Source organism: Bombyx mori, chromosome 20 (assembly GCF_030269925.1).
Source record: "Bombyx mori chromosome 20, ASM3026992v2".
NCBI lineage: Eukaryota > Metazoa > Arthropoda > Insecta > Lepidoptera > Bombycidae > Bombyx > Bombyx mori.
In genome coordinates, this window is record NC_085126.1 from 12,342,676 (window position 1) to 12,355,370 (window position 12,695).

Consider the following 12,695-nt stretch of genomic DNA (forward strand, 5'->3'; position numbering starts at 1 on the left):
TTTATCCTAGTCGAAATTATGAAACGAAACGTTTTGACAGTCCGTTTGCCAATAAGCAGTGATCAGTTTCTTTTGTTTGTTTTTCTATTGTTTACCTACTATATTATTATTAGATGATGACTTACCTCCAAAACGTTTTAAAACTTTCGTTTATAATTCTAAGTGTGTTTATAATTAAAGAGCTACAGTGAAATAAAATGAATTCTGTAAGTATCTATGAACTACATTGATAATAATAATTTTACTTTGAAAACTTTGAGTTCAAGTTTAGAAAATATATCTTTTTCAGTCAAGAAAGGCAGCACCCATGACAAAAGATGAGACGATGATTCTAGCAGAACTTGTGGCGGCGAAAAAACATTTCAATAATAAGGCAACAAATGCCACAAACAATAAATTGAAGGAGCAGGCTTGGCAAACCCTTGTAAATGATTTTAATTCGTCGATTCGTCGTTTCCCACGAACTCCATCGCAGCTTCGACTAAAATGGGAAAACTTAAAGAACGCTACGGCAACATAAGAAACAACCTTAGTAAGGTTAGTATAATTAGTTGATTAACACATTGATAAACATGATTTTTTCTTCAGGTTGCCGTAGTATTTGAAATAATTATGCTCTTTGTTACAGGCTGGAGGTGGTAAGGATTGCAGATGAAATTTTGGATAAAGCATGCACATTGTTGTAGGTCACATATAATATTTTTAACACTTTTACAGCCAAGCGGAAACAAGATGGAAGAAAAGAAATGCAAGGCTAGCATAGGGACAATGCATTAGCAGAATATCTAATAGCAAAAAAGAGACTTGACTTGGAAAATAAAGAAAAGGAGATTGTTGTAGCAAAAGTTAAGTTAGATTTAGATAATTTAAAAAATTAAAAACTACTTAAAAGGAATATTAAATTTCATTAATTAAGTAGGCAATAATAATTTTATGTTAGATAGTTTTTTAAGTATATGTACAAATTCTAAATTAAATATCTTGCATGTACTAACTACCATGTAATTATCATTTTGGAAAATAAAAAATAGTCAAATTATCTTTGGAGTTTATTTTATAAATTATCTTTGGAAGCAATTATTTATAAGTACATAGTTGTATTTCAGATGTAAGTTTTGAAAAATTGTTACGAACAATGATATTATTTTCCTGTAATGTATCTGCGACTGAAATTTCTGATTCTAATTCTTCTAAATTCATACTTCTGACGATATTATGCAGCATGGCAGCTATAATAACAGCTTGCATATTTTCTAGTTTTAATCTACTTTTCAATGATATACAGGGAGTCTTCTTTTACAAACACCAATGCATCTGAAAATTGTACATTATTCGCTTAAATTATTTTACAATACAGTATAACAAGCTCTTAACTAAAAAAAAAGATTACCTCTCTATAGTATTTCTTGTTTTAATATGTGATTCATTTTAAATCGTTCCGATTGAGTATGTGGGTTAATTAATCACGTTAAAAGATAGGGTTGTGGGGATAGCCTCTATCGGCAAGCAAATAGCAATTTCCAAGTCCACCTTGTTATCAATGTTCTCTTGATATGTAGATAATTTATTATAATAGTGTCATATTAAATTCATATAAACACCTAAATATATAATATAAATAAATAAAAATATAATAATAATATATAATAATAATAATATAAATAAGGTAATATAAATAAGAAATACCTTTTCAATCGGAATGGTTAATTATAGTTGTATCATGAGTAGACCCAGGCCATCAAGCAATAACATTTTGAAACATCAATGATGCATTGCACACAAATTACACATTCAAAATACTCTTTTTCTATTTCTAAATTACTCTCCTATATTTGAATCTGTAACACAAATATAAAATGTAGAGGTATCAGTGTGTAATAAGAATGAAGGTAAATAGCCTACCAGGTTATAGTATTAGTATATGAATGTCATTTAGGGCACCATGGGAATCCAGCAGTATTATAGAATTCCTGTTGAGTGTGATTTTGTAACACAACAAAAATTAGGTATAATTTTGCTATTGCTATAAACAAATATAAGTTGTAATAACGAGTACTTTTATGGTTAAAATTTATCTTACCTTTTTGACGTTACACTCAAATATGGTCTCATTAAATTAATCAATTCATTCACAACACCTTTGCTCAGAAATCTATAGTCAAATTCGTAATTATTGATCTTCGCCATGTAATTCAGACGATCTTTATTTTCCTAACCATATGATATCGGCCTCACTATCACTATCTGCATCACAATCCATTATCATTTGAAATAATTCCATATCACTATCATCACTGCTACAATATGCCAATATGAAGAGAAACAATTATTAAATTATAGCGATTTACTTTCGAAAGATAAACATGTAACCGGCCGATTTTGACAGATAAGCGAATGCCCATACTAGAGATAGCGCCGCCTACCGGAGAGTTATTTAAAACTCATATTGAAACGGAAGTAAGCACGATTTGTATGAGCGTTCTATCTTTAGCAGGCTATCCGTCCTCCCGACGATGGATAGATAAATCCGATAGGAACTGCTGCCCGTCGATAGGTTATTGGAACGTAAGTAAGGACAAAAATATAGATTTGACTATCTTTAGTAACCGAAACTAGGGATAGATAGGTAATTGAAAACGGCCGTAAGTAACTTCACAGAGGGATCAACCTCACCCAGTCATTGAGAAGAGCGTGGTGTCTTCGTTAGTCTAACAAATAAACAATTTTACTTTTAGGAAAAAAGTTTTATACTATTATGATTTAACTTTGCTGTTTCACACAAATCACACATTCATTAGGTACAGCATAGAACAATTAGCTTCAAAAGACCGCTAGTCAGCCGGAATTTTGGAATATGTTGTGCATTATCTGTACTAATATTATAAAGAGGAAAGATTTGTTTGTTTGTATTCTTTTAAAACGGCTTTTAAAACCTCTACAATTTTTTTGCTTAAGCATTAAAAAAAAAATGTTTTAGTAGACTTCAAATGTAATTGAACTAGCAGCTTACCTAGTACTAAGTGGTTATGGAGTCGGTGGACATCACCGCGTGAGCTTCTGTCAGTAGATAATAATATGAAGTCGAAGTTTTAATTATTGTATTATAATCGAAAATCATGACTGCAGAGACTGACAGTATGATGATGCCTACACCACTGACAACTCTGGCATATTGAATATGACGCGTACGAATAAATGTATGATTTTGGTTTAATGTTGTTAATAATATATTAGCAAGTATCAGAGTCTCGTCGGGACGGATTCTCATCAACGTTCTATTAAAACGACAGCCCTGCATTAAATAATGAAAATTAAATTAATCTCCCACGTCGAGCCAGAGATCTCGCTTTTTTTTTTCCTACCTAAGCTGATGGTCTATAGAGACCATGTCAGCGTCGTCGGGCTAGTAGGTGAGCTCACGGGGCACACACCTGACGACGTTGCTAACACGAACCCTAGCAAGAGCCGTGCTTCGCAGAATCTACCACCGGATCGGAAACGCGACCCACTGAGACGATCCGGCGAGAAACTCAGTGGGCTGTGTCCGTGGGTTATTGTACACGCCGCGCCGAGCCCTTCGTCGCAAGCGACGGGTTCGACGAGAGCGATGACAGGTGGTTGAGGTACCTAAAAGCACCGTTAGTGGATCTGGGGGATCCGAGATGACGTGTTTTGGGCGACGTCGACTGTTTACCATTTGGTCGGCAGGATCGGCTATGTAGTTACCGGCGGCCACGATGAGAGGGTTCTCGTGTCGGCCGCTTTATCGAAATGGGAGATCTCGCTGCGAACCGCTTACCGTAAGTCCGGGTACAAGGTATACTGGTCCCAGAGCCGGAACTGACATGAGGTATGTCCCTGATGCAAACACAAACAAGCGTACATTTACTCAGCAAACTGTTAGCATTTTTAGTTTTTGTATTATGGCGAGCTTGGGAATGTATTCGAAATACCATCCACCTACCATCTGGCTATGGAATGAGCTCCCCTCCACGGTGTTTCTCGAGCGCTATGACAAGTCCTTCTTTAAAAGAGGCTTGTGGAGAGTATTACGCGGTAGGCAGCGGCTTGGCCCTGCCCCTGACATTGCTGAAGTCCGTGGGCGACGGTAACCACTCACCATCAGGTGGGCCGTATGCCCCTCTGCTTACAAGGGCAATAAAAAAAAGACTAATTCATCATCATCATCATCATAGTCGGTTACTCTTGGCAGAGCGGTCGTGGTCATATGGAATCCTTATTTATTAAAGCCTTGACAGATGTTCTCCATAGTTTATGAACGCACACACTCGTTAAGTGGGGTTTTGGTAAGGATTTTACGACTAATACCCACTTCTAAACATTATTGAGTCTACACGGAAAGGGTTTCCTCTTACAACAGACTCAGCGTTTGTGCTCGTGGGGAGATAGGCGGTTCGCCGCGTGATTATGCTAATACTGATCGAGGACATGTAAATTTGTTTCTAAATTTGACTCGTGACATTATCTAAATTTGACTCACTGTAAGGTTTTCTACAAATGATTATGTTACAAAAAATATCGGCAGCCATTACCCATTATTTATCATCAATGAAATTTAAATGAACTACATTAAAGTCGATAGGAAACATTGCCATATATGTTTTTTTTATTTTATTGCCCTTGTAGGCAGACGATCTTACGGCCCACCTGATGGTGAGTGGTTACCGTCGCCCATGGACTTCAGCAATGCCAGGGGCAGAGCCAAGCCGCTGCCTACCGCTTAATACTCTCCACAAGCCTCGTTTGAAGAAGGACATGTCATAGCGCTCGGGAAACAACGTGGAGGGGAGCTCATTCTATAGCCGGATGGTACGTGGCAAAAAGACCTCTGGAAACGCACTGTGGACGACCGCAGTGGCTCCAGGTAGTATGGATGAACTCTACTCCGGTGGCGGGCGGTGCGATGGTAAAAAAAACGAGATGCCGGTATCATCTCGAACAATTCCTCAGAGCACTCCCCATGGAACATACGGCATAAAATACAGAGGGAACCGAAGTCCCTCCGCAGACCCAGAGGCTCCTAATGTAAATGTATTCGGGTCATTCGTTATTCACATATACGAAGTTGCATCTTTTGTTAAAGCTTGTCCCAATAGATTCACCCAGATGTCTAATGTGGCAAATAGAAATCGACTCGACGATAAGCTATGTTTTCCAAAATCCAAAACTACATTAAAGAATAATAGTATACTAGGTATAAGCGTTAGGATATTTAATAAACTACCAAAGAAATTAAGGGACTTAGACGATTTTCATTTTAAGAAAAAACTAAAAGAAAATCTTATTAGTGGAAATTATTATCACATAAATGATTTTCTTAGAGACGACATTGAAAATAAATGGAATTTGTAATTATTGGTTGAATTATGGATGAATGAATGGTAAATTATATAATATTATAATATCTTGCACTGAACTAAAATTCGCATGTCAAATAATGACAAAGCATACACGCTGCTTTTAACTTTATGTAATAACTCATTTTCACTATGCTTGGCGAATAAATAATTTCTTTCTTTCTTTCTTTCGTTTCTAATTAAATGTCATTAAAACATACTCGGTGAATGAATGGTAAACACATATTGTCACCACCAGTGGAATATAACCACAGTCCTAAGAAGGACCGAATCAATCTCAGTGAGCTGAACCTTTTATTAACATTCACTCATTTGTGTCACTATTTCTAAAGACCTTTGGACTAAATGTGACCAAAATCCCATCGCGCAAGACATTGCTCATCGGAAATGGCGTTGGATAGGACACACTCTACGGCGCAGCGGAGTCAACGCAGCATCAATCGCGTTTGAGTGGCAACCGCTTGGCAGGAGAAGACCTGGTCGCCCTGTACACACTTGGCGACGCACCGTAGAGAGTGAGATGAGGACTGCCAACGTGACCTGGAGTGATGTCAAGGAGCAAGCGCAAGACAGGGTAAAGTGGAGACAACTTGTGAGGGCCCTATGTACCAGCGGGGTACATACCCTAGGACTACAACACACACACACACACACACACACACATAACACACACATTTGTGTCATTTTTCATAGTTAATTACACATTAACAAATTTAGCCGCCATAGTTGTTTTTTATTAGGGAACAGTTTGTGGGTAAGTATCTTACTGGTGGTAGGACTTGTGATTCCGCACGGGTAGGTACCACCGCCCTGCCTATTTCTGCCGTGAAGAAGTAATGCGTTTCGGTTTGAAGGGTGGGGCAGCCGTTGTAACTATACTTGAGACCTTAGAACTTATATCTCAAGGTGGGTGGCGCATTTACGTTGTAGATGTCTATGGGCTCGAGTAACCACTTAACACCATGTGGGCCGTGAGCTCGTCCACCCAGCTAAACAATTTTTTTTTTATGAGGAACTTGGTTGGTTGGCGAATAGCTATATTCGCTTGATCTTATTGATGCATTTTATTAACATTTTATTACTAGAACAGCCTTGCGATTCTCTAAAAGTCAAACAAGAACTCGCATCTCACTACGAAATTCTCCATCACTTCGCATTCGCAATAGAATGACCTTGAATTGGCATTCTGTAAACACTAATCTTAATTACCCTGCCTCGAGCGAAGTGAAGTGACAACGAAGTTTGTTTATACTACTACTAGGGATAGCCGTTAACACGCAAATGTAAATCGAAGCTTACCGGTTTCAGTTTTTCGTTGTATTTATAAGCATTCTGTAAGAAAATACTATGAATTTAAGCTTTGGTGTTAAAGCCACATCTAATATAACTAAAAAGAAAATTAAAAGTCATATATTTATGATATTAATTGTAATTTCTGGCTGCACGCTAAGTTCCTTTGCGTGCACTAGCGAATACCAGAATTAAAAAACAAAATTTTAATTGTTTTGAAAACAATCTCGAGCGGTCGGAAGTTTTTATTTTACTTTTTCTAGATTTTTTGTTACTTTGTGAGTGAATTTAACGTTAAATAAAAATTATGAGGTAAGTAAAAGTTAGTTTTCAGGCTATCAATGGTTCATCCATTTGTTTTTTAATCTAAAATTTCAATATATTACCAACAGATTTAACGAGCGTTCTTCTCATCCAACATTGGTGCAAATAGAGGCATTGATAGACGTTTTGGATTAAAAGCTAGCGAAACAAAAGGTTTAATCGTATCTCAACATGTTCAATAAGAGAACAAGGATATTAAAAAAATATAGGAACTAAATTCTCTTGTCAGATATGATCCATTCCCGGTGAGATATTTAGGACATGTTAACATCTATTTATGTATGATAAATCTATCTACTACGTTTTTATTGATATTCTATTTTAACAGGGAATATCGGTAATTTATCTGTATCTCAAATTCACCAATAACAAAAAAATTATATTGAATTAAATAAATCAAATCATTAACAATTTAGGTATTGCAAGTTGGATTGATGTTGTTGGAATGTTTTTATTGATGCAGAGGTGACTGTATTTATGGTAAAGGGTGTGCATATTGGTACAGGGGTGGCAGGCAGTTCCAGAGTATTGACTAAACTGACATTATGTAGGCTAAAGGCTGCATACTCCGTTTAAAATAAATGAACAAAATTTAGGCATAACCTATTTTATTATATTTAAGGAACTACAACAGATTGAAAATACTAATCCACATCATCAGAATATTGTAAGGAGAATTTATTGCCAACTTGGAAAATGTATCAGTATTGGAACAATCCCAAACATACAGGTATGTATGTTATACCTAATTATCTTAAATAAATACCTAAACAAAACTTGCATTTTAAAAATTAATATTTATTGGCTTTTTAGCATTGCATCAAGAATCACCTATTTTGCAGTCATCCTCCCCTAACTAAATGCAAGTGACTTCTACTTATTGTGATGCTACTACTAGTAGCTCCAGCCACAGTAGGTCTCATGTTAGTCAAGAGATTGGGTTGTTAGGTAAGTGTTTATTCAGGTCAAAGTACCTATTCATTGAACAACCATATTAGGGACATTGATTTGTGCATAATGCTGTTACTTGTTAATAAAAACCTTTTCTTGTATGTATTCTAAACATTGTATTTTAACTAACCTTGTTTTTAAATAAATTTATTTTTTTCAGCACCTCAACACCTGACCTGCTATTTCACCACTTTTCAATGAAAAGCAGAGTGTACTCAAATTACAACAAATTACACAGTACCAGGATATATAACTTAAACAACCATGGGGGAATAAATAGTCGACAGTCTGCAAGAAGGATGAACTGTTGGTGGAATTAGCATATGCAGCTAGGAATTTTAAACCTGTATTTCCACATATTACTGATGCAAACAAATTTCAAAATTATTGTATATAACTATTGAATAAAACTATAATAAAACTATTTTTATAAATCATTAATTTATATTTGAAGTTACTTCACACTATAAGTAAGCTAATTAGTAGAATTTAACAAAGTAATTCAACATGACCACCATAATGTAAATGTAATCTCATAATCTGAGATTATGGGAACTGGCAGCTCTGCACAATTGCAAATGTTGTGCAAAACACAACACGCAACAGCTATTTTTGCTACCTTATCAGGGTGATAAATTGGCACCCTATGGATCAGCAAACACCTGAATCTACTCTTTAGCAGAACTATTGTTCTTTTCACTGAGTTACGGGCAGTGGAATGAAGGTGGTGCTACAAAGCTTCAGGAGTATCTCTCTCCGTATTAGCATTAGCTAGCCATTATTAGCAGGTATTAGCTAGCATAGCATTATTGCCTATTTCTGAAGCAGTAATGCGTTTCGGTTTGAAGGGTGGCGCAGCCGTTGTAACTATACTGAGACCTTCGAATTTATATCTCAAGGTTGGTGGCGCATTTACGTTGTAGATGTCTATGGGCTCCAGTAACCACTTAACACCAGGTGGGCTGTGAGCTCGTCTAACCATTTAGATGGTGAAATGAAAAAAAAATTTGCAAAAGGTGTCATAAGGTTGGAACGTTGAGCATATATTATACAGAAAGACCGAAAAGATGTTAAATAATTATAATGGTCATTACTTGCTGTCATTGACTAATCTTTAGTAGATTTTATTTTGTTTTTTTTATAACTGAATAAAGTTTATTTAATATAAATACTAAATTTCACAATAACTTTAAAGCAATATACACAATTCAATTTAACTGAAATGAATACAATCTGAATACATAGTTTATAATACACATTTCGTTTATGGATTACATATCATCAGAATTTCGAAAAATATTAATGGCTTTACAAATTGTACATTTTCTGGCATGATAGCCTTTGTGACAGTAAAACCATTTTTTATTGGTAGCAGGTCTTTTTAAGGCCACCAACGTCCCATCAATACACCCAACAACCAAAGTGTTTTTAATTTTTTTACAAAAACTGCAATATTTAGCATTAGATTAATATTGGTACTTTTTTATGAAGAAAAAAAATATTTATTTAGTTTAAACCACCTTCTTCTTTTTTCTTCAGTTATCCTTCAACTTTTGCCATTCTTGAGCATTCTGCGGGAATCTTAAATATTTATATATAGTTGCTGGGTTGTTCAGAGCCTCCACAACCTCAGATATACACTGGGATATCTGGGACAAATATGTTCTTATATTTTCTTTTATGATTTTTTTGGTAACTTCATTTGCCCAAATAAACAAGGTGCACAATAACTGAAACTAAGAAATAATAATTATACAATACACATAGTTATTAGAGAATCTAATTTGTATTCTTTCAAGATATTTTTGGTAGATTAGTTTAGTGGTATTGTTTTACAATAATGGGAGAGTTGGATATAAACAAATGAGCAAACTTTAATAATATGTTTTAAAGTACCTATTTTGTACATAAAGACACAATCTTACCACATGGAATACCTACCTTTAGAAGAGTTGAAAGTCCTTTTCAATGGCTTTTAGTGGTCTTCGTCAAAGGGTGTAATTCACACCCTAACTGGTTCATATGATCCTTCGACAATCTATACACTTTCTTTATACTTTTACATAGTCGTCATCTCAAGTTAAAAGTGATAAATTGTGAATTTCGTAGGCTTGTCGACGCATTTCACGCTGATCCGTAGCGTCAGCCTTTTCAACAATGTTTTCAATAAAAACATACGCTCCATAAAATATCGATGAAGAATAAAGTTATTTTAAAGTGCAATTTTGTTAATTAATAGTATTTTTTTAATAATTAACAGCGGTTTATAACGTTTTCGTATATTCTCACTCACAACAAACACTTAAAACACTAACTTTTGATTTGACAAATAAAATGATTTTGCGATGCGAAGTTCTTGTCGAAATTCGACGTGATTTACACTACAGAATGCCGTTTCAAACGTCAACTCATACATTTTAGTAAAAAAAACTCACGCTTGCTAGTTCAATTCACCCGCGAGGGGCGCTAGTGTAGATTCGGCACTACAATGAAATTTACAGAATGCCAATTTGAAAACTCACACCAAATTCACGTGCGAGTTTGTTAAACAACGCTTACAGAATCGCACGGCAGGAAATAATAGCCTTTACAAAATACAATTGATTATTTAACCTCATGTTTCAAGGCGAATAGCGAAATTATGCTTGAGGTGTGTTTGGGGCCTCATTAGCGCCGAGTACTTTTTTTTTTATTGCTTAGATGGGTGGACGAGCTCACAGCCCACCTGGTGTTAAGTGGTTACTGGAGCCCATAGACATCTACAACGTAAATGCGCCACCCACCTCGAGATATGAGTTCTAAGGTCTCAGTATAGTTACAATGGCTACCCCACCCTTCGAACCGAAACGCATTACTGCTTCACGGCACCAATAGGCGGGGCGGTGGTACCTACCCGCGCGGACTTACAAGAGGTCCTACCACCAGTGATTACGCAAATTATAATTTTGCGGGTTTCATTATTATTACACGATGTTGTTCCTTTACCGTGGAAGTCAATCGTGAACATTTGTGAGTACGTACTTCATTAGGAAAATTGGTAACCGCCTGCGGGATTCGAACAGAGGTGCATCGCCATACCGGAATGCACCGGACGTCTTATCCTTTAGGCCACGACGACTTCAAAACTGTACTGTCTAGACTATGGCTGTTTAATATGACAAAAGTTTCCCGGCTACTTACTTGCTTTCACTAACATAATAACCACTCACATAATTATCTTTAATAAACAACACTAATAATAATAAGTGAACATTAATTAACGTGAAATAAATAGCTCAAACAAATCCAGCGTGCTTAGTGCGAGTTTTTTAACGTTCTCGATAGCGTAAAAGTTAACTCAAATTTGTATGCAGTTGGAACACTGCCCCTAGCGGCAAACGTAGGCAAACGTTCCAACTTACTTTTCTTCTTTTTCTTTTTCTTCACTTTATCCCACTATGTGGGGTCGGCACAGCTAAATTTTACTCTTCCATTCTCTTCTATCAGTCATCAGCTGAACACTCACCATACAAATTTGCGTTAACTTTTACGCTATCGAGAACGTTAAAAAACTCGCTTTTTTCCCCTACCTATGCTGATATAGCCTTGACAGGCTATATCAGCTTCTCCTTGACGTGTAGGTGAGCTCAAAGGGCTCAAAGCGGGTGTGTCGCCAACACTGACCCTAGCAAGAGCAGCGCTTCGCAGAATCTACCACCGGATCGGAAACGCGACCCACTGAGAAGATCCAGCGAGAAAGTCATTAGGTTGAACTCGCACACTGAAATGCGACAATCGAATTGTGACGAAACGCCAGTTAAAATTATGTGAGCAATATTAACGTGGCCTCGCGCGACACGACCGAACTGATATCGTAGGCGCTTAGAATTGTTAACTAACTACTTAAATTGGCACACTTCGCGGAAGTTTCCATATATTTATTGATGTTCAAGCACTTTGAAAGTTTCCGTTTCGTTATATAACTTTCTAACGAAATAGGTACACACGTATCGCATCTTCACGAATGATTTGAATAAAGTAACAAAAATGAAATACGCAAAAATTTTAATGGCTGCCCACTGCCGCCGGACCTTATCAGTGGGTCACGATTCCGATCCGGTAGTAGATTTTTTTTTATTGCTTAGATAGGTGGACGAGCTCACAGCCCACCTGGTGTTAAGTGGTTTCTGGAGCCCATGACATCCACAACGTAAATGCGCCACCCACCATGAGATATAAGTTCTAAGATCTCAAGTATAGTTACAACGGCTACCCCACCCTTCAAACCGAAACGCATTACTGCTTCACGGCGGAAATAGGCAGGGTACCAGCATCCCACCCGCGCGGACTCACAAGAGGTCCCACCACCAGTAATTCTCCGAAGCACTGCCCTTGATGGGACTAGTGTTAGCAAATTCTCTCAGGTTGAGCCCGTGAGCTCACCTACCCATCCGGGCGTAGTTGAAATAGCCTCTTAGGCTACCGGCAAATAGGTAGAAAAAAAAGTGTAATTAGGTAGGTACATGCGCTCCGTCTTGAGTGTGGGACAGCCGTTATACCATATTTTATACCTAGACCTCAAGGTGATACAGCAACACAATGGAAAACAGCATGAGATCTATTCCACTTTAATTTACGCTTCCAAAATCCTGATGACAAAGTATGATTACTGGTGATTTACTGGTGGTAGGACCTTTTGTGAGTCCGCACGGGTAGGTACCACCGCCCCGCCTATTTCTGCCGTGAAACAGTAATGCGTTTCGGTTTGAAGGG

The 12,695-nt window shown here is 36.9% G+C and overlaps 4 long non-coding RNA genes across 4 annotated transcripts; 2 read left to right on the plus strand and 2 right to left on the minus strand.

Annotated features, from left to right (window-relative positions):
- Nucleotides 1-46: 46 nt before the first annotated feature.
- On the plus strand, nt 47-1,039 carry LOC134200820 (uncharacterized). The gene is made up of 3 exons (XR_009975879.1): nt 47-206; nt 290-537; nt 629-1,039. It is a non-coding gene; the product is annotated as an uncharacterized LOC134200820 (long non-coding RNA).
- Nucleotides 1,037-2,604, minus strand: LOC134200821 (uncharacterized). Its single transcript, XR_009975880.1, has 3 exons — nt 2,081-2,604; nt 1,687-1,838; nt 1,037-1,314 (listed from the first exon to the last, which is right to left on the minus strand). It is a non-coding gene; the product is annotated as an uncharacterized LOC134200821 (long non-coding RNA).
- A 4,250-nt stretch (nt 2,605-6,854) lies between these two features.
- LOC119630069 (uncharacterized) lies at nt 6,855-8,384 on the plus strand. The gene is made up of 5 exons (XR_005245879.2): nt 6,855-6,980; nt 7,061-7,237; nt 7,615-7,722; nt 7,806-7,940; nt 8,104-8,384. It is a non-coding gene; the product is annotated as an uncharacterized LOC119630069 (long non-coding RNA).
- Nucleotides 8,368-10,509, minus strand: LOC134200794 (uncharacterized). The gene is made up of 2 exons (XR_009975861.1): nt 9,885-10,509; nt 8,368-9,679 (listed from the first exon to the last, which is right to left on the minus strand). It is a non-coding gene; the product is annotated as an uncharacterized LOC134200794 (long non-coding RNA).
- Between the last annotated feature and the right edge of the window lie 2,186 nt (nt 10,510-12,695).